Below are 21,648 nucleotides of genomic sequence, written 5' to 3'. Positions count from 1 at the left end.
CTCCGCTACCACCCGACACAGCCAATTAGTAAGGTTTGCGCTCCTCTTCCAGAACCAACTGCATCGAAGGACAAGACACCCGCACCTCCAACCTCCAGCAACAAGGGGCCAGAACCATCACCCCCAGAAGGGCCAGGTGTGTTCCTTTTGTAAGATTATATATATACAGGACGTACTGCTTAGGATCAAATCAAACAACGTGACTTAATTTGTTAGATCTCAGAACTAATTACGACTTGCTTATGGATAGGTGTTGGATAGGTGACAATCTGTGTAACAGATGTCATAGGCTGAATATTTACAATATGGACTGCACAGAGCAGAATGCCACACCTCTTTATTGTGATGTACTTCCATGCTCCCCATCCCACGTTCACTAACCCGCACTGAAGAGCATGATGAAGCATCATCAAATAAGCCCCCCAAAGCAGACACCGTGGGGATGATTTAATTGAGCAGTGTTTTGGCAAACAGTTATACACGATTTTGTATAACTTTCAAGTAAATTATTCGTAATGCAAATTGAAAGTATTGCCTGAAGTTTGCTTACAACATTTTACAAGGTTCACCTGAAAATGCATGAGTAATCTGAATTCTGTCAACATCCATCCCTTGCCTTTTCTTTCAAAGTGACACCGAAACCGCCGGTTGAGGAAAAGCCAACAAAGACAGCTCCAGAAGAGAGTGGTGCTCCTCCTCAAGAACCAACTGGACCGAAGGACAAGACACCCCCACCTCCAACCTCTGGCAACAAGGAGCCAAGAAACGACACCCTCTGAAGGGCCAGGTGTGTTACGTTTGCAAGTTTAAAAAATTATTTTTAAGTTCATACCGGCCATATAATATTTACGATCAAATAGCACAGAATGTGCATACATTTCTCAGATCTCAGAAACGAAATAGTGTTGCCATGGTTGGCAGGAAAATGTGACCACATCCATAACATGTGTCATAGTCTCCATGTTATAGGCTGCAGAGGGCAGGATAACACATTCCTTTATTTTGCTGTAAATACATGCTCCCAAGTCAATGCAAAATGCCTTCTGTCATCAACAATCCCTTGCTTTTCTTTCAAAGTGACACCGAAACCCCCGGTTGAGGAAAAACCAACAAAGCCAGCTCCTGAAGAGAGTGGCGCTGCTCCTCAAGAACCAACTGCACCGAAGGACAAGACACCCCCACCTCCAACCTCCGGCAACAAGGAGCCAGAACCATCACCCCCAGAAGGGCCAGGTGTGTTCATTTTATAAGATTATATATACAGGAAGTATACTGCTTATGATTAAATCAAACAACGGGACTTAATTTGTTAGATCTCAGAAACGAATTAAGACTTGCTTATGGATAGGTGTTGGATAGGTGACAATCTGTGTAACAGATGTCATAGGCTGAATATTTACAATATAGACTTCACAGAGCAGAATGCCACACCTCTTAATTGTGATGTACTTCCATGCTCCCTCATCGGACGTTCAATAAACCCCACTGAAGAGCATGATAAAGGATGGTAAAATAACCCCCCCAACGCAGACACCGTGAGAAGGATTTAATTGAGCAGTGTATTGGCAAACAGCTATACATGATTTAGTATAACTTTCAAGTAAATTATTCGTAATGCAAATTGAAAATATCGACTGAAGGTTGCTTACAACATTTTACAAGGTTCAACTGAAAATTCATTAGCAATCTAAATTCTGTCAACATCCATCCCTTGCTTTTTTTTCCAAGTGACACCCAAACCCCCGGTTGAGGAAAAGCCAACAAAGCCAGCTCCTGAAGAGAGTGGCGCTCCTCCTCATGAACCAACTGGAGCAAAGGACAAGACACCCCCACCTCCAACCTCCAGCAACAAGGAGCCAGAACCATCACTCCCAACTCCAGGCCCAGGTACCATATTGGAATTAGTTGCAAAATCAAATATGGATAATATATTAAATGCAATCATATGTTCAATTCAAGCCACCATATGCTCCGGTAGGGTCGGGACATTGCCGGTTACAAAAGTCTATCGTAGGGTGCTGAAGCATTGTAAAAGTGTGATTTTGTCCTGCTTTATAGTCTTCTGGTCCCATACTTGGCTCATTTTACTGGAACAGGCTGGGACTAATGAACTCTAGGCTGGGTTCGTAGCAGAATAGGAGTAACTTACCGAGCAGTAGGTCAGCTTGTTACCGCGTGAAACTACCAACTATGTGGGCAGTGCTGGTGATTAAGGCAGCGTATCTACGTAAAAGTGGGTCATGCTAACAGGAGTTGGCAGCTCACTGTTCTTTAGCTTTGAGCCTCCACAACATTCTAAAGGTTTACGTATGGTTAACTCAGGATGAAGAGACTCACTGTATACTTCCTGTGCAAAATGATATGCAAAGTTTGTATTACGCTCATAGCAATGGAGCATTCATAGTTTTGATAAAAAAAATTAGCTTTCAGAACATTACCGTGGAGAAAAAGGAGTTGATATATATAGTAATCGTTTGAATACTGATTTAAAATGTATCTTTGCAGAAGACTGTACTCCAGGCTGGTCTGATTGGTACGATGAGCAATATCCTGATGAAGAAAATGGCGGAGATGAGGAATCTTACCAGAAGGTCATAGCCTCAGGGAAAGTGGTTTGTCTGCCTGACTCACCAGTGCAAAACATTGAATGCAAAGCAGAGAGATTCCCCAATACCCCATGGCAGGAATTGGGGCAGACAATAACTTGTGACAAGAATAAAGGACTGAAATATGTAAATGAGGATCAAGGAGGACTGCCATGTTACAACTACAAGGTCAGATTCTGCCGCTCCAGAGCAGGTGGACCTCCTGCACGAAGTCCATCTTCACGAAGCCCAGGTACATTAGTAAAATTAGTTGCAAAGCACATGGTTAATATATTGATATCATCATATCCATGATGTTTTCTGGGTTAGATCGCATAAATATAAATTAGTTTTTAACTCCGCTACCACCCGACACAGCCAATTAGTAAGGTTTGCGCTCCTCTTCCAGAACCAACTGCATCGAAGGACAAGACACCCGCACCTCCAACCTCCAGCAACAAGGGGCCAGAACCATCACCCCCAGAAGGGCCAGGTGTGTTCCTTTTGTAAGATTATATATATACAGGACGTACTGCTTAGGATCAAATCAAACAACGTGACTTAATTTGTTAGATCTCAGAACTAATTACGACTTGCTTATGGATAGGTGTTGGATAGGTGACAATCTGTGTAACAGATGTCATAGGCTGAATATTTACAATATGGACTGCACAGAGCAGAATGCCACACCTCTTTATTGTGATGTACTTCCATGCTCCCCATCCCACGTTCACTAACCCGCACTGAAGAGCATGATGAAGCATCATCAAATAAGCCCCCCAAAGCAGACACCGTGGGGATGATTTAATTGAGCAGTGTATTGGCAAACAGTTATACACGATTTTGTATAACTTTCAAGTAAATTATTCGTAATGCAAATTGAAAGTATTGCCTGAAATTTGCTTACAACATTTTACAAGGTTCACCTGAAAATGCATGAGTAATCTGAATTCTGTCAACATCCATCCCTTGCCTTTTCTTTCAAAGTGACACCGAAACCGCCGGTTGAGGAAAAGCCAACAAAGACAGCTCCAGAAGAGAGTGGTGCTCCTCCTCAAGAACCAACTGGACCGAAGGACAAGACACCCCCACCTCCAACCTCTGGCAACAAGGAGCCAAGAAACGACACCCCCTGAAGGGCCAGGTGTGTTACGTTTGCAAGTTTAAAAAAATATTTTTAAGTTCATACCGGCCATATAATATTTACGATCAAATAGCACAGAATGTGCATACATTTCTCAGATCTCAGAAACGAAATAGTGTTGCCATGGTTGGCAGGAAAATGTGACCACATCCATAACATGTGTCATAGTCTCCATGTTATAGGCTGCAGAGGGCAGGATAACACATTCCTTTATTTTGCTGTAAATACATGCTCCCAAGTCAATGCAAAATGCCTTCTGTCATCAACAATCCCTTGCTTTTCTTTCAAAGTGACACCGAAACCCCCGGTTGAGGAAAAGCCAACAAAGCCAGCTCCTGAAGAGAGTGGCGCTCCTCCTCAAGAACCAACTGCACCGAAGGACAAGACACCCCCACCTCCAACCTCCGGCAACAAGGAGCCAGAACCATCACCCCCAGAAGGGCCAGGTGTGTTCATTTTATAAGATTATATATACAGGAAGTATACTGCTTATGATCAAATCAAACAACGGGACTTAATTTGTTAGATCTCAGAAACGAATTAAGACTTGCTTATGGATAGGTGTTGGATAGGTGACAATCTGTGTAACAGATGTCATAGGCTGAATATTTACAATATAGACTTCACAGAGCAGAATGCCACACCTCTTAATTGTGATGTACTTCCATGCTCCCTCATCGGACGTTCAATACACCCCACTGAAGAGCATGATGAAGGATGGTAAAATAACCCCCCAACGCAGACACCGTGAGAAGGATTTAATTGAGCAGTGTATTGGCAAACAGCTATACATGATTTAGTATAACTTTCAAGTAAATTATTCGTAATGCAAATTGAAAATATCGACTGAAGGTTGCTTACAACATTTTACAAGGTTCAACTGAAAATTCATGAGCAATCTAAATTCTGTCAACATCCATCCCTTGCTTTTTTTTCCAAGTGACACCCAAACCCCCGGTTGAGGAAAAGCCAACAAAGCCAGCTCCTGAAGAGAGTGGCGCTCCTCCTCAAGAACCAACTGGAGCGAAGGACAAGACACCCCCACCTCCAACCTCTGGCAACAAGGAGCCAAGAAACGACACCCCCTGAAGGGCCAGGTGTGTTACGTTGGCAAGTTTAAAAAAATATTTTTAAGTTCATACCGGCCATATAATATTTACGATCAAATAGCACAGAATGTGCATACATTTCTCAGATCTCAGAAACGAAATAGTGTTGCCATGGTTGGCAGGAAAATGTGACCACATCCATAACATGTGTCATAGTCTCCATGTTATAGGCTGCAGAGGGCAGGATAACACATTCCTTTATTTTGCTGTAAATACATGCTCCCAAGTCAATGCAAAATGCCTTCTGTCATCAACAATCCCTTGCTTTTCTTTCAAAGTGACACCGAAACCCCCGGTTGAGGAAAAGCCAACAAAGCCAGCTCCTGAAGAGAGTGGCGCTCCTCCTCAAGAACCAACTGCACCGAAGGACAAGACACCCCCACCTCCAACCTCCGGCAACAAGGAGCCAGAACCATCACCCCCAGAAGGGCCAGGTGTGTTCATTTTATAAGATTATATATACAGGAAGTATACTGCTTATGATCAAATCAAACAACGGGACTTAATTTGTTAGATCTCAGAAACGAATTAAGACTTGCTTATGGATAGGTGTTGGATAGGTGACAATCTGTGTAACAGATGTCATAGGCTGAATATTTACAATATAGACTTCACAGAGCAGAATGCCACACCTCTTAATTGTGATGTACTTCCATGCTCCCTCATCGGACGTTCAATACACCCCACTGAAGAGCATGATGAAGGATGGTAAAATAACCCCCCAACGCAGACACCGTGAGAAGGATTTAATTGAGCAGTGTATTGGCAAACAGCTATACATGATTTAGTATAACTTTCAAGTAAATTATTCGTAATGCAAATTGAAAATATCGACTGAAGGTTGCTTACAACATTTTACAAGGTTCAACTGAAAATTCATGAGCAATCTAAATTCTGTCAACATCCATCCCTTGCTTTTTTTTCCAAGTGACACCCAAACCCCCGGTTGAGGAAAAGCCAACAAAGCCAGCTCCTGAAGAGAGTGGCGCTCCTCCTCAAGAACCAACTGGAGCGAAGGACAAGACACCCCCACCTCCAACCTCCAGCAACAAGGAGCCAGAACCATCACTCCCAACTCCAGGCCCAGGTACCATATTGGAATTAGTTGCAAAATCAAATATGGATAATATATTAAATGCAATCATATGTTCAATTCAAGCCACTATATGCTGCGGTAGGGTCGGGACATTGCCGGTTACAAAAGTCTATCGTAGGGTCCTGAAGCATTGTAAAAGTGTGATTTTGTCCTGCTTTATAGTCTTCTGGTCCCATACTTGGCTCATTTCACTGGAACAGGGTGGGACTAATGAACTATAGGCTGGGTTCATAGCGGAATAGGAGTAACTTACCGAGCAGTAGGTCAGCTTGTTACCGCGAGAAACTACCAACTATGTGGGCAGTGCTGGTGATTAAGGCAGCGTATCTACGTAAAAGTGGGTCATGCTAACAGAAGGAGTTGGCAGCTCACTGTTCTTTAGCTTTGAGCCTCCACAACATTCTAAAGGTTTACCTACGGTAACCTCAGGATGAAGAGACTCATTGTATACTTCCTGTGCAAAATGATATTCAAAGTTTGTATTACGCTCATAGCAATGGAGCATTCATAGTTTTGATTAAAAAAATGTAGTTTTCAGAACATTACCATGTAGAAAAAGGAGTTGATATATATAGTAATCGTTTGAAGGCTGATTTAAAATGTATCTTTGCAGAAGACTGTACTCCAGGCTGGTCTGATTGGTACGATGAGCAATATCCTGATGAAGAAAATGGCAGAGATAAGGAATCTTACCAGAAGGTCATAGCCTCAGGGAAAGTGGTTTGTCTGCCTGACTCACCAGTGCAAAACATTGAATGCAAAGCAGAGAGATTCCCCAATACCCCATGGCAGGAATTGGGCCAGACAATAACTTGTGACAAGAATAAAGGACTGAAATGTGTAAATGAGGATCAAGGAGGACTGCCATGTTACAACTACAAGGTCAGATTCTGCTGCTCCAGAGCAGGTGGACCTCCTGCACCAAGTCCATCTTCACGAAGCCCAGGTACATTAGTAAAATTAGTTGCAAAGCACATGGTTAATATATTGATATCATCATATCCATGATGTTTTCTGGGTTAGATCGCATAAATATAAATTAGTTTTTAACTCTGCTACCACCCGACACAGCCAATTAGTAAGGTTTGCGCTCCTCTTCCAGAACCAACTGCATCGAAGGACAAGACACCCGCACCTCCAACCTCCAGCAACAAGGGGCCAGAACCATCACCCCCAGAAGGGCCAGGTGTGTTCCTTTTGTAAGATTATATATATACAGGACGTACTGCTTAGGATCAAATCAAACAACGTGACTTAATTTGTTAGATCTCAGAACTAATTACGACTTGCTTATGGATAGGTGTTGGATAGGTGACAATCTGTGTAACAGATGTCATAGGCTGAATATTTACAATATGGACTGCACAGAGCAGAATGCCACACCTCTTTATTGTGATGTACTTCCATGCTCCCCATCCCACGTTCACTAACCCGCACTGAAGAGCATGATGAAGCATCATAAAATAAGCCCCCCAAAGCAGACACCGTGGGGATGATTTAATTGAGCAGTGTATTGGCAAACAGTTATACACGATTTTGTATAACTTTCAAGTAAATTATTCGTAATGCAAATTGAAAGTATTGCCTGAAGTTTGCTTACAACATTTTACAAGGTTCACCTGAAAATGCATGAGTAATCTGAATTCTGTCAACATCCATCCCTTGCCTTTTCTTTCAAAGTGACACCAAAACCCCCGGTTGAGGAAAAGCCAACAAAGCCAGCTCCAGAAGAGAGTGGCGCTCCTCCTCAAGAACCAACTGGACCGAAGGACAAGACACCCCCACCTCCAACCTCTGGCAACAAGGAGCCAAGAAACGACACCCCCTGAAGGGCCAGGTGTGTTACGTTTGCAAGTTTAAAAAAATATTTTTAAGTTCATACCGGCCATATAATATTTACGATCAAATAGCACAGAATGTGCATACATTTCTCAGATCTCAGAAACGAAATAGTGTTGCCATGGTTGGCAGGAAAATGTGACCACATCCATAACATGTGTCATAGTCTCCATGTTATAGGCTGCAGAGGGCAGGATAACACATTCCTTTATTTTGCTGTAAATACATGCTCCCAAGTCAATGCAAAATGCCTTCTGTCATCACCAATCCCTTGCTTTTCTTTCAAAGTGACACCGAAACCCCCGGTTGAGGAAAAGCCAACAAAGCCAGCTCCTGAAGAGAGTGGCGCTCCTCCTCAAGAACCAACTGCACCGAAGGACAAGACACCCCCACCTCCAACCTCCGGCAACAAGGAGCCAGAACCATCACCCCCAGAAGGGCCAGGTGTGTTCATTTTATAAGATTATATATACAGGAAGTATACTGCTTATGATCAAATCAAACAACGGGACTTAATTTGTTAGATCTCAGAAACGAATTAAGACTTCCTTATGGATAGGTGTTGGATAGGTGACAATCTGTGTAACAGATGTCATAGGCTGAATATTTACAATATAGACTTCACAGAGCAGAATGCCACACCTCTTAATTGTGATGTACTTCCATGCTCCCTCATCGGACGTTCAATAAACCCCACTGAAGAGCATGATGAAGGATGGTAAAATAACCCCCCCAACGCAGACACCGTGAGAAGGATTTAATTGAGCAGTGTATTGGCAAACAGCTATACATGATTTAGTATAACTTTCAAGTAAATTATTCGTAATGCAAATTGAAAATATCGACTGAAGGTTGCTTACAACATTTTACAAGGTTCAACTGAAAATTCATTAGCAATCTAAATTCTGCCAACATCCATCCCTTGCTTTTTTTTCCAAGTGACACCCAAACCCCCGGTTGAGGAAAAGCCAACAAAGCCAGCTCCTGAAGAGAGTGGCGCTCCTCCTCAAGAACCAACTGGAGCGAAGGACAAGACACCCCCACCTCCAACCTCCAGCAACAAGGAGCCAGAACCATCACTCCCAACTCCAGGCCCAGGTACCATATTGGAATTAGTTGCAAAATCAAATATGGATAATATATTAAATGCAATCATATGTTCAATTCAAGCCACCATATGCTCCGGTAGGGTCGGGACATTGCCGGTTACAAAAGTCTATCGTAGGGTGCTGAAGCATTGTAAAAGTGTGATTTTGTCCTGCTTTATAGTCTTCTGGTCCCATACTTGGCTCATTTTACTGGAACAGGCTGGGACTAATGAACTCTAGGCTGGGTTCGTAGCAGAATAGGAGTAACTTACCGAGCAGTAGGTCAGCTTGTTACCGCGTGAAACTACCAACTATGTGGGCAGTGCTGGTGATTAAGGCAGCGTATCTACGTAAAAGTGGGTCATGCTAACAGAAGGAGTTGGCAGCTCACTGTTCTTTAGCTTTGAGCCTCCACAACATTCTAAAGGTTTACCTACGGTAACCTCAGGATGAAGAGACTCATTGTATACTTCCTGTGCAAAATGATATTCAAAGTTTGTATTACGCTCATAGCAATGGAGCATTCATAGTTTTGATTAAAAAAATGTAGTTTTCAGAACATTACCATGTAGAAAAAGGAGTTGATATATATAGTAATCGTTTGAAGGCTGATTTAAAATGTATCTTTGCAGAAGACTGTACTCCAGGCTGGTCTGATTGGTACGATGAGCAATATCCTGATGAAGAAAATGGCAGAGATAAGGAATGTTACCAGAAGGTCATAGCCTCAGGGAAAGTGGTTTGTCTGCCTGACTCACCAGTGCAAAACATTGAATGCAAAGCAGAGAGATTCCCCAATACCCCATGGCAGGAATTGGGCCAGACAATAACTTGTGACAAGAATAAAGGACTGAAATGTGTAAATGAGGATCAAGGAGGACTGCCATGTTACAACTACAAGGTCAGATTCTGCTGCTCCAGAGCAGGTGGACCTCCTGCACCAAGTCCATCTTCACGAAGCCCAGGTACATTAGTAAAATTAGTTGCAAAGCACATGGTTAATATATTGATATCATCATATCCATGATGTTTTCTGGGTTAGATCGCATAAATATAAATTAGTTTTTAACTCTGCTACCACCCGACACAGCCAATTAGTAAGGTTTGCGCTCCTCTTCCAGAACCAACTGCATCGAAGGACAAGACACCCGCACCTCCAACCTCCAGCAACAAGGGGCCAGAACCATCACCCCCAGAAGGGCCAGGTGTGTTCCTTTTGTAAGATTATATATATACAGGACGTACTGCTTAGGATCAAATCAAACAACGTGACTTAATTTGTTAGATCTCAGAACTAATTACGACTTGCTTATGGATAGGTGTTGGATAGGTGACAATCTGTGTAACAGATGTCATAGGCTGAATATTTACAATATGGACTGCACAGAGCAGAATGCCACACCTCTTTATTGTGATGTACTTCCATGCTCCCCATCCCACGTTCACTAACCCGCACTGAAGAGCATGATGAAGCATCATAAAATAAGCCCCCCAAAGCAGACACCGTGGGGATGATTTAATTGAGCAGTGTATTGGCAAACAGTTATACACGATTTTGTATAACTTTCAAGTAAATTATTCGTAATGCAAATTGAAAGTATTGCCTGAAGTTTGCTTACAACATTTTACAAGGTTCACCTGAAAATGCATGAGTAATCTGAATTCTGTCAACATCCATCCCTTGCCTTTTCTTTCAAAGTGACACCAAAACCCCCGGTTGAGGAAAAGCCAACAAAGCCAGCTCCAGAAGAGAGTGGCGCTCCTCCTCAAGAACCAACTGGACCGAAGGACAAGACACCCCCACCTCCAACCTCTGGCAACAAGGAGCCAAGAAACGACACCCCCTGAAGGGCCAGGTGTGTTACGTTTGCAAGTTTAAAAAAATATTTTTAAGTTCATACCGGCCATATAATATTTACGATCAAATAGCACAGAATGTGCATACATTTCTCAGATCTCAGAAACGAAATAGTGTTGCCATGGTTGGCAGGAAAATGTGACCACATCCATAACATGTGTCATAGTCTCCATGTTATAGGCTGCAGAGGGCAGGATAACACATTCCTTTATTTTGCTGTAAATACATGCTCCCAAGTCAATGCAAAATGCCTTCTGTCATCACCAATCCCTTGCTTTTCTTTCAAAGTGACACCGAAACCCCCGGTTGAGGAAAAGCCAACAAAGCCAGCTCCTGAAGAGAGTGGCGCTCCTCCTCAAGAACCAACTGCACCGAAGGACAAGACACCCCCACCTCCAACCTCCGGCAACAAGGAGCCAGAACCATCACCCCCAGAAGGGCCAGGTGTGTTCATTTTATAAGATTATATATACAGGAAGTATACTGCTTATGATCAAATCAAACAACGGGACTTAATTTGTTAGATCTCAGAAACGAATTAAGACTTCCTTATGGATAGGTGTTGGATAGGTGACAATCTGTGTAACAGATGTCATAGGCTGAATATTTACAATATAGACTTCACAGAGCAGAATGCCACACCTCTTAATTGTGATGTACTTCCATGCTCCCTCATCGGACGTTCAATAAACCCCACTGAAGAGCATGATGAAGGATGGTAAAATAACCCCCCCAACGCAGACACCGTGAGAAGGATTTAATTGAGCAGTGTATTGGCAAACAGCTATACATGATTTAGTATAACTTTCAAGTAAATTATTCGTAATGCAAATTGAAAATATCGACTGAAGGTTGCTTACAACATTTTACAAGGTTCAACTGAAAATTCATTAGCAATCTAAATTCTGCCAACATCCATCCCTTGCTTTTTTTTCCAAGTGACACCCAAACCCCCGGTTGAGGAAAAGCCAACAAAGCCAGCTCCTGAAGAGAGTGGCGCTCCTCCTCAAGAACCAACTGGAGCGAAGGACAAGACACCCCCACCTCCAACCTCCAGCAACAAGGAGCCAGAACCATCACTCCCAACTCCAGGCCCAGGTACCATATTGGAATTAGTTGCAAAATCAAATATGGATAATATATTAAATGCAATCATATGTTCAATTCAAGCCACCATATGCTCCGGTAGGGTCGGGACATTGCCGGTTACAAAAGTCTATCGTAGGGTGCTGAAGCATTGTAAAAGTGTGATTTTGTCCTGCTTTATAGTCTTCTGGTCCCATACTTGGCTCATTTTACTGGAACAGGCTGGGACTAATGAACTCTAGGCTGGGTTCGTAGCAGAATAGGAGTAACTTACCGAGCAGTAGGTCAGCTTGTTACCGCGTGAAACTACCAACTATGTGGGCAGTGCTGGTGATTAAGGCAGCGTATCTACGTAAAAGTGGGTCATGCTAACAGGAGTTGGCAGCTCACTGTTCTTTAGCTTTGAGCCTCCACAACATTCTAAAGGTTTACGTATGGTTAACTCAGGATGAAGAGACTCACTGTATACTTCCTGTGCAAAATGATATGCAAAGTTTGTATTACGCTCATAGCAATGGAGCATTCATAGTTTTGATAAAAAAATTAGCTTTCAGAACATTACCGTGGAGAAAAAGGAGTTGATATATATAGTAATCGTTTGAAGACTGATTTAAAATGTATCTTTGCAGAAGACTGTACTCCAGGCTGGTCTGATTGGTACGATGAGCAATATCCTGATGAAGAAAATGGCGGAGATGAGGAATCTTACCAGAAGGTCATAGCCTCAGGGAAAGTGGTTTGTCTGCCTGACTCACCAGTGCAAAACATTGAATGCAAAGCAGAGAGATTCCCCAATACCCCATGGCAGGAATTGGGGCAGACAATAACTTGTGACAAGAATAAAGGACTGAAATATGTAAATGAGGATCAAGGAGGACTGCCATGTTACAACTACAAGGTCAGATTCTGCCGCTCCAGAGCAGGTGGACCTCCTGCACCAAGTCCATCTTCACGAAGCCCAGGTACATTAGTAAAATTAGTTGCAAAGCACATGGTTAATATATTGATATCATCATATCCATGATGTTTTCTGGGTTAGATTGCATAAATATAAATTAGTTTTTAACTCCGCTACCACCCGACACAGCCAATTAGTAAGGTTTGCGCTCCTCTTCCAGAACCAACTGCATCGAAGGACAAGACACCCGCACCTCCAACCTCCAGCAACAAGGGGCCAGAACCATCACCCCCAGAAGGGCCAGGTGTGTTCCTTTTGTAAGATTATATATATACAGGACGTACTGCTTAGGATCAAATCAAACAACGTGACTTAATTTGTTAGATCTCAAAAACTAATTAAGACATGCTTATGGATAGGTGTTGGATAGGTGACAATCTGTGTAACAGATGTCATAGGCTGAATATTTACAATATGGACTGCACAGAGCAGAATGCCACACCTCTTTATTGTGATGTACTTCCATGCTCCACATTCCACGTTCACTAACGCGCACTGAAGAGCATGATGAAGCATCATCAAATAAGCCCCCCAAAGCAGACACCGTGGGGATGATTTAATTGAGCAGTGTATTGGCAAACAGTTATACACGATTTTGTATAACTTTCAAGTAAATTATTCGTAATGCAAATTGAAAGTATTGCCTGAAGTTTGCTTACAACATTTTACAAGGTTCACCTGAAAATGCATGAGTAATCTGAATTCTGTCAACATCCATCCCTTGCCTTTTCTTTCAAAGTGACACCGAAACCCCCGGTTGAGGAAAAGCCAACAAAGACAGCTCCAGAAGAGAGTGGTGCTCCTCCTCAAGAACCAACTGGACCGAAGGACAAGACACCCCCACCTCCAACCTCTGGCAACAAGGAGCCAAGAAACGACACCCCCTGAAGGGCCAGGTGTGTTACGTTTGCAAGTTTAAAAAAATATTTTTAAGTTCATACCGGCCATATAATATTTACGATCAAATAGCACAGAATGTGCATACATTTCTCAGATCTCAGAAACGAAATAGTGTTGCCATGGTTGGCAGGAAAATGTGACCACATCCATAACATGTGTCATAGTCTCCATGTTATAGGCTGCAGAGGGCAGGATAACACATTCCTTTATTTTGCTGTAAATACATGCTCCCAAGTCAATGCAAAATGCCTTCTGTCATCAACAATCCCTTGCTTTTCTTTCAAAGTGACACCGAAACCCCCGGTTGAGGAAAAGCCAACAAAGCCAGCTCCTGAAGAGAGTGGCGCTCCTCCTCAAGAACCAACTGCACCGAAGGACAAGACACCCCCACCTCCAACCTCCGGCAACAAGGAGCCAGAACCATCACCCCCAGAAGGGCCAGGTGTGTTCATTTTATAAGATTATATATACAGGAAGTATACTGCTTATGATCAAATCAAACAACGGGACTTAATTTGTTAGATCTCAGAAACGAATTAAGACTTGCTTATGGATAGGTGTTGGATAGGTGACAATCTGTGTAACAGATGTCATAGGCTGAATATTTACAATATAGACTTCACAGAGCAGAATGCCACACCTCTTAATTGTGATGTACTTCCATGCTCCCTCATCGGACGTTCAATACACCCCACTGAAGAGCATGATGAAGGATGGTAAAATAACCCCCCAACGCAGACGCCGTGAGAAGGATTTAATTGAGCAGTGTATTGGCAAACAGCTATACATGATTTAGTATAACTTTCAAGTAAATTATTCGTAATGCAAATTGAAAATATCGACTGAAGGTTGCTTACAACATTTTACAAGGTTCAACTGAAAATTCATGAGCAATCTAAATTCTGTCAACATCCATCCCTTGCTTTTTTTTCCAAGTGACACCCAAACCCCCGGTTGAGGAAAAGCCAACAAAGCCAGCTCCTGAAGAGAGTGGCGCTCCTCCTCAAGAACCAACTGGAGCGAAGGACAAGACACCCCCACCTCCAACCTCTGGCAACAAGGAGCCAAGAAACGACACCCCCTGAAGGGCCAGGTGTGTTACGTTTGCAAGTTTAAAAAATATTTTTAAGTTCATACCGGCCATATAATATTTACGATCAAATAGCACAGAATGTGCATACATTTCTCAGATCTCAGAAACGAAATAGTGTTGCCATGGTTGGCAGGAAAATGTGACCACATCCATAACATGTGTCATAGTCTCCATGTTATAGGCTGCAGAGGGCAGGATAACACATTCCTTTATTTTGCTGTAAATACATGCTCCCAAGTCAATGCAAAATGCCTTCTGTCATCACCAATCCCTTGCTTTTCTTTCAAAGTGACACCGAAACCCCCGGTTGAGGAAAAGCCAACAAAGCCAGCTCCTGAAGAGAGTGGCGCTCCTCCTCAAGAACCAACTGCACCGAAGGACAAGACACCCCCACCTCCAACCTCCGGCAACAAGGAGCCAGAACCATCACCCCCAGAAGGGCCAGGTGTGTTCATTTTATAAGATTATATATACAGGAAGTATACTGCTTATGATCAAATCAAACAACGGGACTTAATTTGTTAGATCTCAGAAACGAATTAAGACTTGCTTATGGATAGGTGTTGGATAGGTGACAATCTGTGTAACAGATGTCATAGGCTGAATATTTACAATATAGACTTCACAGAGCAGAATGCCACACCTCTTAATTGTGATGTACTTCCATGCTCCCTCATCGGACGTTCAATACACCCCACTGAAGAGCATGATGAAGGATGGTAAAATAACCCCCCAACGCAGACACCGTGAGAAGGATTTAATTGAGCAGTGTATTGGCAAACAGCTATACATGATTTAGTATAACTTTCAAGTAAATTATTCGTAATGCAAATTGAAAATATCGACTGAAGGTTGCTTACAACATTTTACAAGGTTCAACTGAAAATTCATGAGCAATCTAAATTCTGTCAACATCCATCCCTTGCTTTTTTTTCCAAGTGACACCCAAACCCCCGGTTGAGGAAAAGCCAACAAAGCCAGCTCCTGAAGAGAGTGGCGCTCCTCCTCAAGAACCAACTGGAGCGAAGGACAAGACACCCCCACCTCCAACCTCCAGCAACAAGGAGCCAGAACCATCACTCCCAACTCCAGGCCCAGGTACCATATTGGAATTAGTTGCAAAATCAAATATGGATAATATATTAAATGCAATCATATGTTCAATTCAAGCCACCATATGCTGCGGTAGGGTCGGGACATTGCCGGTTACAAAAGTCTATCGTAGGGTCCTGAAGCATTGTAAAAGTGTGATTTTGTCCTGCTTTATAGTCTTCTGGTCCCATACTTGGCTCATTTCACTGGAACAGGGTGGGACTAATGAACTATAGGCTGGGTTCATAGCGGAATAGGAGTAACTTACCGAGCAGTAGGTCAGCTTGTTACCGCGAGAAACTACCAACTATGTGGGCAGTGCTGGTGATTAAGGCAGCGTATCTACGTAAAAGTGGGTCATGCTAACAGAAGGAGTTGGCAGCTCACTGTTCTTTAGCTTTGAGCCTCCACAACATTCTAAAGGTTTACGTATGGTTAACTCAGGATGAAGAGACTCACTGTATACTTCCTGTGCAAAATGATATTCAAAGTTTGTATTACGCTCATAGCAATGGAGCATTCATAGTTTTGATTAAAAAAAATAGTTTTCAGAACATTACAATGTAGAAAAAGGAGTTGATATATATAGTAATCGTTTGAAGGCTGATTTAAAATGTATCTTTGCAGAAGACTGTACTCCAGGCTGGTCTGATTGGTACGATGAGCAATATCCTGATGAAGAAAATGGCGGAGATGAGGAATCTTACCAGAAGGTCATAGCCTCAGGGAAAGTGGTTTGTCTGCCTGACTCACCAATGCAAAACATTGAATGCAAAGCAGAGAGATTCCCCAATACCCCATGGCAGGAATTGGGCCAGACAATAACTTGTCACAAGAATAAAGGACTGAAATGTGTAAATGAGGATCAAGGAGGACTGCCATGTTACAACTACAAGGTCAGATTCTGCTGCTCCAGAGCAGGTGGACCTCCTGCACCAAGTCCATCTTCACGAAGCCCAGGTACATTAGTAAAATTAGTTGCAAAGCACATGGTTAATATATTGATATCATCATATCCATGATGTTTTCTGGGTTAGATCGCATAAATATAAATTAGTTTTTAACTCCGCTACCACCCGACACAGCCAATTAGTAAGGTTTGCGCTCCTCTTCCAGAACCAACTGCATCGAAGGACAAGACACCCGCACCTCCAACCTCCAGCAACAAGGGGCCAGAACCATCACCCCCAGAAGGGCCAGGTGTGTTCCTTTTGTAAGATTATATATATACAGGACGTACTGCTTAGGATCAAATCAAACAACGTGACTTAATTTGTTAGATCTCAGAACTAATTACGACTTGCTTATGGATAGGTGTTGGATAGGTGACAATCTGTGTAACAGATGTCATAGGCTGAATATTTACAATATGGACTGCACAGAGCAGAATGCCACACCTCTTTATTGTGATGTACTTCCATGCTCCCCATCCCACGTTCACTAACCCGCACTGAAGAGCATGATGAAGCATCATCAAATAAGCCCCCCAAAGCAGACACCGTGGGGATGATTTAATTGAGCAGTGTATTGGCAAACAGTTATACACGATTTTGTATAACTTTCAAGTAAATTATTCGTAATGCAAATTGAAAGTATTGCCTGAAGTTTGCTTACAACATTTTACAAGGTTCACCTGAAAATGCATGAGTAATCTGAATTCTGTCAACATCCATCCCTTGCCTTTTCTTTCAAAGTGACACCAAAACCCCCGGTTGAGGAAAAGCCAACAAAGCCAGCTCCAGAAGAGAGTGGCGCTCCTCCTCAAGAACCAACTGGACCGAAGGACAAGACACCCACACCTCCAACCTCTGGCAACAAGGAGCCAAGAAACGACACCCCCTGAAGGGCCAGGTGTGTTACGTTTGCAAGTTTAAAAGAATATTTTTAAGTTCACACCGGCCATATAATATTTACGATCAAATAGCACAGAATGTGCATACATTTCTCAGATCTCAGAAACGAAATAGTGTTGCCATGGTTGGCAGGAAAATGTGACCACATCCATAACATGTGTCATAGTCTCCATGTTATAGGCTGCAGAGGGCAGGATAACACATTCCTTTATTTTGCTGAAAATACATGCTCCCAAGTCAATGCAAAATGCCTTCTGTCATCACCAATCCCTTGCTTTTCTTTCAAAGTGACACCGAAACCCCCGGTTGAGGAAAAGCCAACAAAGCCAGCTCCTGAAGAGAGTGGCGCTCCTCCTCAAGAACCAACTGCACCGAAGGACAAGACACCCCCACCTCCAACCTCCGGCAACAAGGAGCCAGAACCATCACCCCCAGAAGGGCCAGGTGTGTTCATTTTATAAGATTATATATACAGGAAGTATACTGCTTATGATCAAATCAAACAACGGGACTTAATTTGTTAGATCTCAGAAACGAATTAAGACTTGCTTATGGATAGGTGTTGGATAGGTGACAATCTGTGTAACAGATGTCATAGGCTGAATATTTACAATATAGACTTCACAGAGCAGAATGCCACACCTCTTAATTGTGATGTACTTCCATGCTCCCTCATCGGACGTTCAATACACCCCACTGAAGAGCATGATGAAGGATGGTAAAATAACCCCCCAACGCAGACACCGTGAGAAGGATTTAATTGAGCAGTGTATTGGCAAACAGCTATACATGATTTAGTATAACTTTCAAGTAAATTATTCGTAATGCAAATTGAAATTATCGACTGAAGGTTGCTTACAACATTTTACAAGGTTCAACTGAAAATTCATGAGCAATCTAAATTCTGTCAACATCCATCCCTTGCTTTTTTTTCCAAGTGACACCCAAACCCCCGGTTGAGGAAAAGCCAACAAAGCCAGCTCCTGAAGAGAGTGGCGCTCCTCCTCAAGAACCAACTGGAGCGAAGGACAAGACACCCCCACCTCCAACCTCCAGCAACAAGGAGCCAGAACCATCACTCCCAACTCCAGGCCCAGGTACCATATTGGAATTAGTTGCAAAATCAAATATGGATAATATATTAAATGCAATCATATGTTCAATTCAAGCCACCATATGCTCCGGTAGGGTCGGGACATTGCCGGTTACAAAAGTCTATCGTAGGGTCCTGAAGCATTGTAAAAGTGTGATTTTGTCCTGCTTTATAGTCTTCTGGTCCCATACTTGGCTCATTTTACTGGAACAGGCTGGGACTAATGAACTCTAGGCTGGGTTCGTAGCAGAATAGGAGTAACTTACCGAGCAGTAGGTCAGCTTGTTACCGCGTGAAACTACCAACTATGTGGGCAGTGCTGGTGATTAAGGCAGCGTATCTACGTAAAAGTGGGTCATGCTAACAGGAGTTGGCAGCTCACTGTTCTTTAGCTTTGAGCCTCCACAACATTCTAAAGGTTTACGTATGGTTAACTCAGGATGAAGAGACTCACTGTATACTTCCTGTGCAAAATGATATGCAAAGTTTGTATTACGCTCATAGCAATGGAGCATTCATAGTTTTGATTAAAAAAAATTAGCTTTCAGAACATTACCGTGGAGAAAAAGGAGTTGATATATATAGTAATCGTTTGAAGACTGATTTAAAATGTATCTTTGCAGAAGACTGTACTCCAGGCTGGTCTGATTGGTACAATGAGCAATATCCTGATGAAGAAAATGGCGGAGATGAGGAATCTTACCAGAAGGTCATAGCCTCAGGGAAAGTGGTTTGTCTGCCTGAAAACATTGAATGCAAAGCAGAGAGATTCCCCAATACCCCATGGCAGGAATTGGGCCACACAATAACTTGTGACAAGAATAAAGGACTGAAATGTGTAAATGAGGATCAAGGAGGACTGCCATGTTACAACTACAAGGTCAGATTCTGCTGCTCCAGAGCAGCTGGACCCCCTGCACCAACTCCATCTAAAGCAAGCCCAGGTACCATTATGAAATTAGTTGCAAAATCACATGGATAATATATTAAATGCCATCATTCGTAATTGAGTTTTTTTGGGTTATATCAGGTAAATGTGTATTTAAATGCACCACCACCAGGCATAGCCAATCAGTGAGGTTTGCACTCTTCCTACAGAACCAACTGCATCGAAGGACAAGACACCCGCATCTCCAACCTCTGGCATCAAGGAACCAGGACCCTCAAACCCAGCAGGGCCAGGTGTGTTCATGTTTTAGGAATATATATATACACAGGATGTATATTGCTCAGAATCAAATCACGCTAAATGCGACTACATTTTTAGATCTCAGAGACGAAGTATGATTGTAACTGACTGGTATGAATGGGTGACCACTTCCGCTAACATGATTTATACACTGAAAGTTTTAGGCTGCAGAGGTCTGAATGCTAAACTCATATATTGTGCTGTACGTCCATGCTCCCACGTCTTTTAAATGTACATTCTTTCAAGATCTATCCCTTTCTCTTCTTTCAAAGTAACACTGAAACCCCCGGTTGAGGAAAAGCCAACAAAGGCAGCAACAGAAGAAAGTGGCCCTCCTCCTCCAGAACCAACTCCATCGAAGGAGAAGTCACCCCCACCTCCAACCTCTAGCAACAAGGAGCCAGAACCATCGCCCGCAGAAGGTCCAGGTGTGTTCATTTTGTAAGAATATATATACAGGATGTATACTGCTTAGGTTCAAATCGCACAGATTGTGACTGAATTCGGTAGATGCTAGAAACAAAACATGGTGACGCATGAATGATTTTAGATGGGCGACTTCCTGCATAATTGATGTCATAAGGCTGAATATTTACAATGTGGACAGAGGGCAGAATGCCAGAACCCTTTATTGTGCTGTACTTCCATGCTTCCCTGTCTATAATTCCCACTCTTGCACTAAAGAGAATGATGAAGCACGGTCAAATAACCCCAAAAACCCAGACAGCGTGGGGAGGCTTTAATTGAACAGTGGATTGGCAAGCCTGTACATTATTTTGGAACACTTTCCAGTAACTCATTTGAAATGCACATTAAAAGTATCGTCTGAAGGTTGTTTACAACTATTTGCAAGGGGGTAATTGGGAATGCATGCACAATCTTCATTCTATCAACATCCATCCCTTGCTTTTCTTTTAAAGTGACACCTAAACCCCCGGTTGAAGAAAAGCCAACAAAGCCAGCTCCTGATAAGAGTGGCCCTCTTCCTCAAGAACCAATTGCATCGAAGGACAAGCCACCCCCACCTCCAACCTCCAGCAACAAGGAGCCAGAACCATCACCCCCAGAAGGGCCAGGTGTGTTCATTTTGCAAGATTATATATAAATATAACGGCTGTATACTACTTAGGATCAGATTACACAATGCGACTTAATATGTTAGATCTCATAATCGAATTAGACTTGCACCTGGATGAGGTTGGGATGGGTGACTACTTGTGTAACAGATATCATAGGCTAATGTTTAACAATGTGGCTGCAGAGGGCAGAATGCCACGCACCTTTATTGTTCTGTATATCCATGCTCCCACGTCTAAGCAATCTACATTCTGTCATCATCCATCCCTTGCTTTTCTTTCAAAGTGACACCCAAACCCCCGGTTGAGGAAAAGCCAACAAAGCCAGCTCCTGAAGAGAGTGGCGCTCCTCCTCCAGAGCCAACTGGATCGAAGGACAAGACACCCCCACCTCCAACCTCCAGCAGCAAGGAGCCAGAACCATCAACCCCAACTCCAGGCCCAGGTACCATGGTGGAATTAGTTGCAAGATCACATGTGGATAATATATTACATACAATCATATCAGTTTAACACATGTTCAGTCAAAGCAACCAGTTGTTCTGGTTGTGCCGGGACATTCCCGGTTGCAATAAGGCTATGCTAGTGT

At 42.9% G+C, this 21,648-nt stretch overlaps 5 long non-coding RNA genes across 5 annotated transcripts; all 5 read left to right on the top strand.

Moving 5' to 3' along the window:
* Positions 1-1,334: 1,334 nt before the first annotated feature.
* Positions 1,335-5,940, top strand: LOC142905659 (uncharacterized). The gene is made up of 3 exons (XR_012929694.1): positions 1,335-3,729; positions 4,020-4,826; positions 5,117-5,940. It is a non-coding gene; the product is annotated as an uncharacterized LOC142905659 (long non-coding RNA).
* An 81-nt stretch (positions 5,941-6,021) lies between these two features.
* LOC142905658 (uncharacterized) lies at positions 6,022-8,622 on the top strand. The gene is made up of 3 exons (XR_012929693.1): positions 6,022-6,880; positions 7,037-7,771; positions 8,062-8,622. It is a non-coding gene; the product is annotated as an uncharacterized LOC142905658 (long non-coding RNA).
* A 956-nt stretch (positions 8,623-9,578) lies between these two features.
* Positions 9,579-11,568, top strand: LOC142905637 (uncharacterized). Its single transcript, XR_012929667.1, has 3 exons — positions 9,579-9,826; positions 9,983-10,717; positions 11,008-11,568. It is a non-coding gene; the product is annotated as an uncharacterized LOC142905637 (long non-coding RNA).
* Positions 11,569-11,659: 91 nt separating this feature from the next.
* Positions 11,660-14,343, top strand: LOC142905636 (uncharacterized). Its single transcript, XR_012929666.1, has 3 exons — positions 11,660-12,767; positions 12,924-13,659; positions 13,950-14,343. It is a non-coding gene; the product is annotated as an uncharacterized LOC142905636 (long non-coding RNA).
* Positions 14,344-14,416: 73 nt separating this feature from the next.
* LOC142905657 (uncharacterized) lies at positions 14,417-19,281 on the top strand. Its single transcript, XR_012929692.1, has 4 exons — positions 14,417-14,756; positions 15,046-16,808; positions 16,965-17,699; positions 17,990-19,281. It is a non-coding gene; the product is annotated as an uncharacterized LOC142905657 (long non-coding RNA).
* The last annotated feature ends 2,367 nt before the right edge of the window (positions 19,282-21,648 follow it).

This window comes from Petromyzon marinus, chromosome 56 (assembly GCF_048934315.1).
Source record: "Petromyzon marinus isolate PM22_M1 ecotype Great Lakes invasive population chromosome 56, UKy_Petmar_22M1.pri1.0, whole genome shotgun sequence".
Lineage (NCBI taxonomy): Eukaryota > Metazoa > Chordata > Hyperoartia > Petromyzontiformes > Petromyzontidae > Petromyzon > Petromyzon marinus.
Note: the sequence above shows the minus strand (reverse complement) of the source record. Positions and strands in the feature narration are given on the sequence as shown.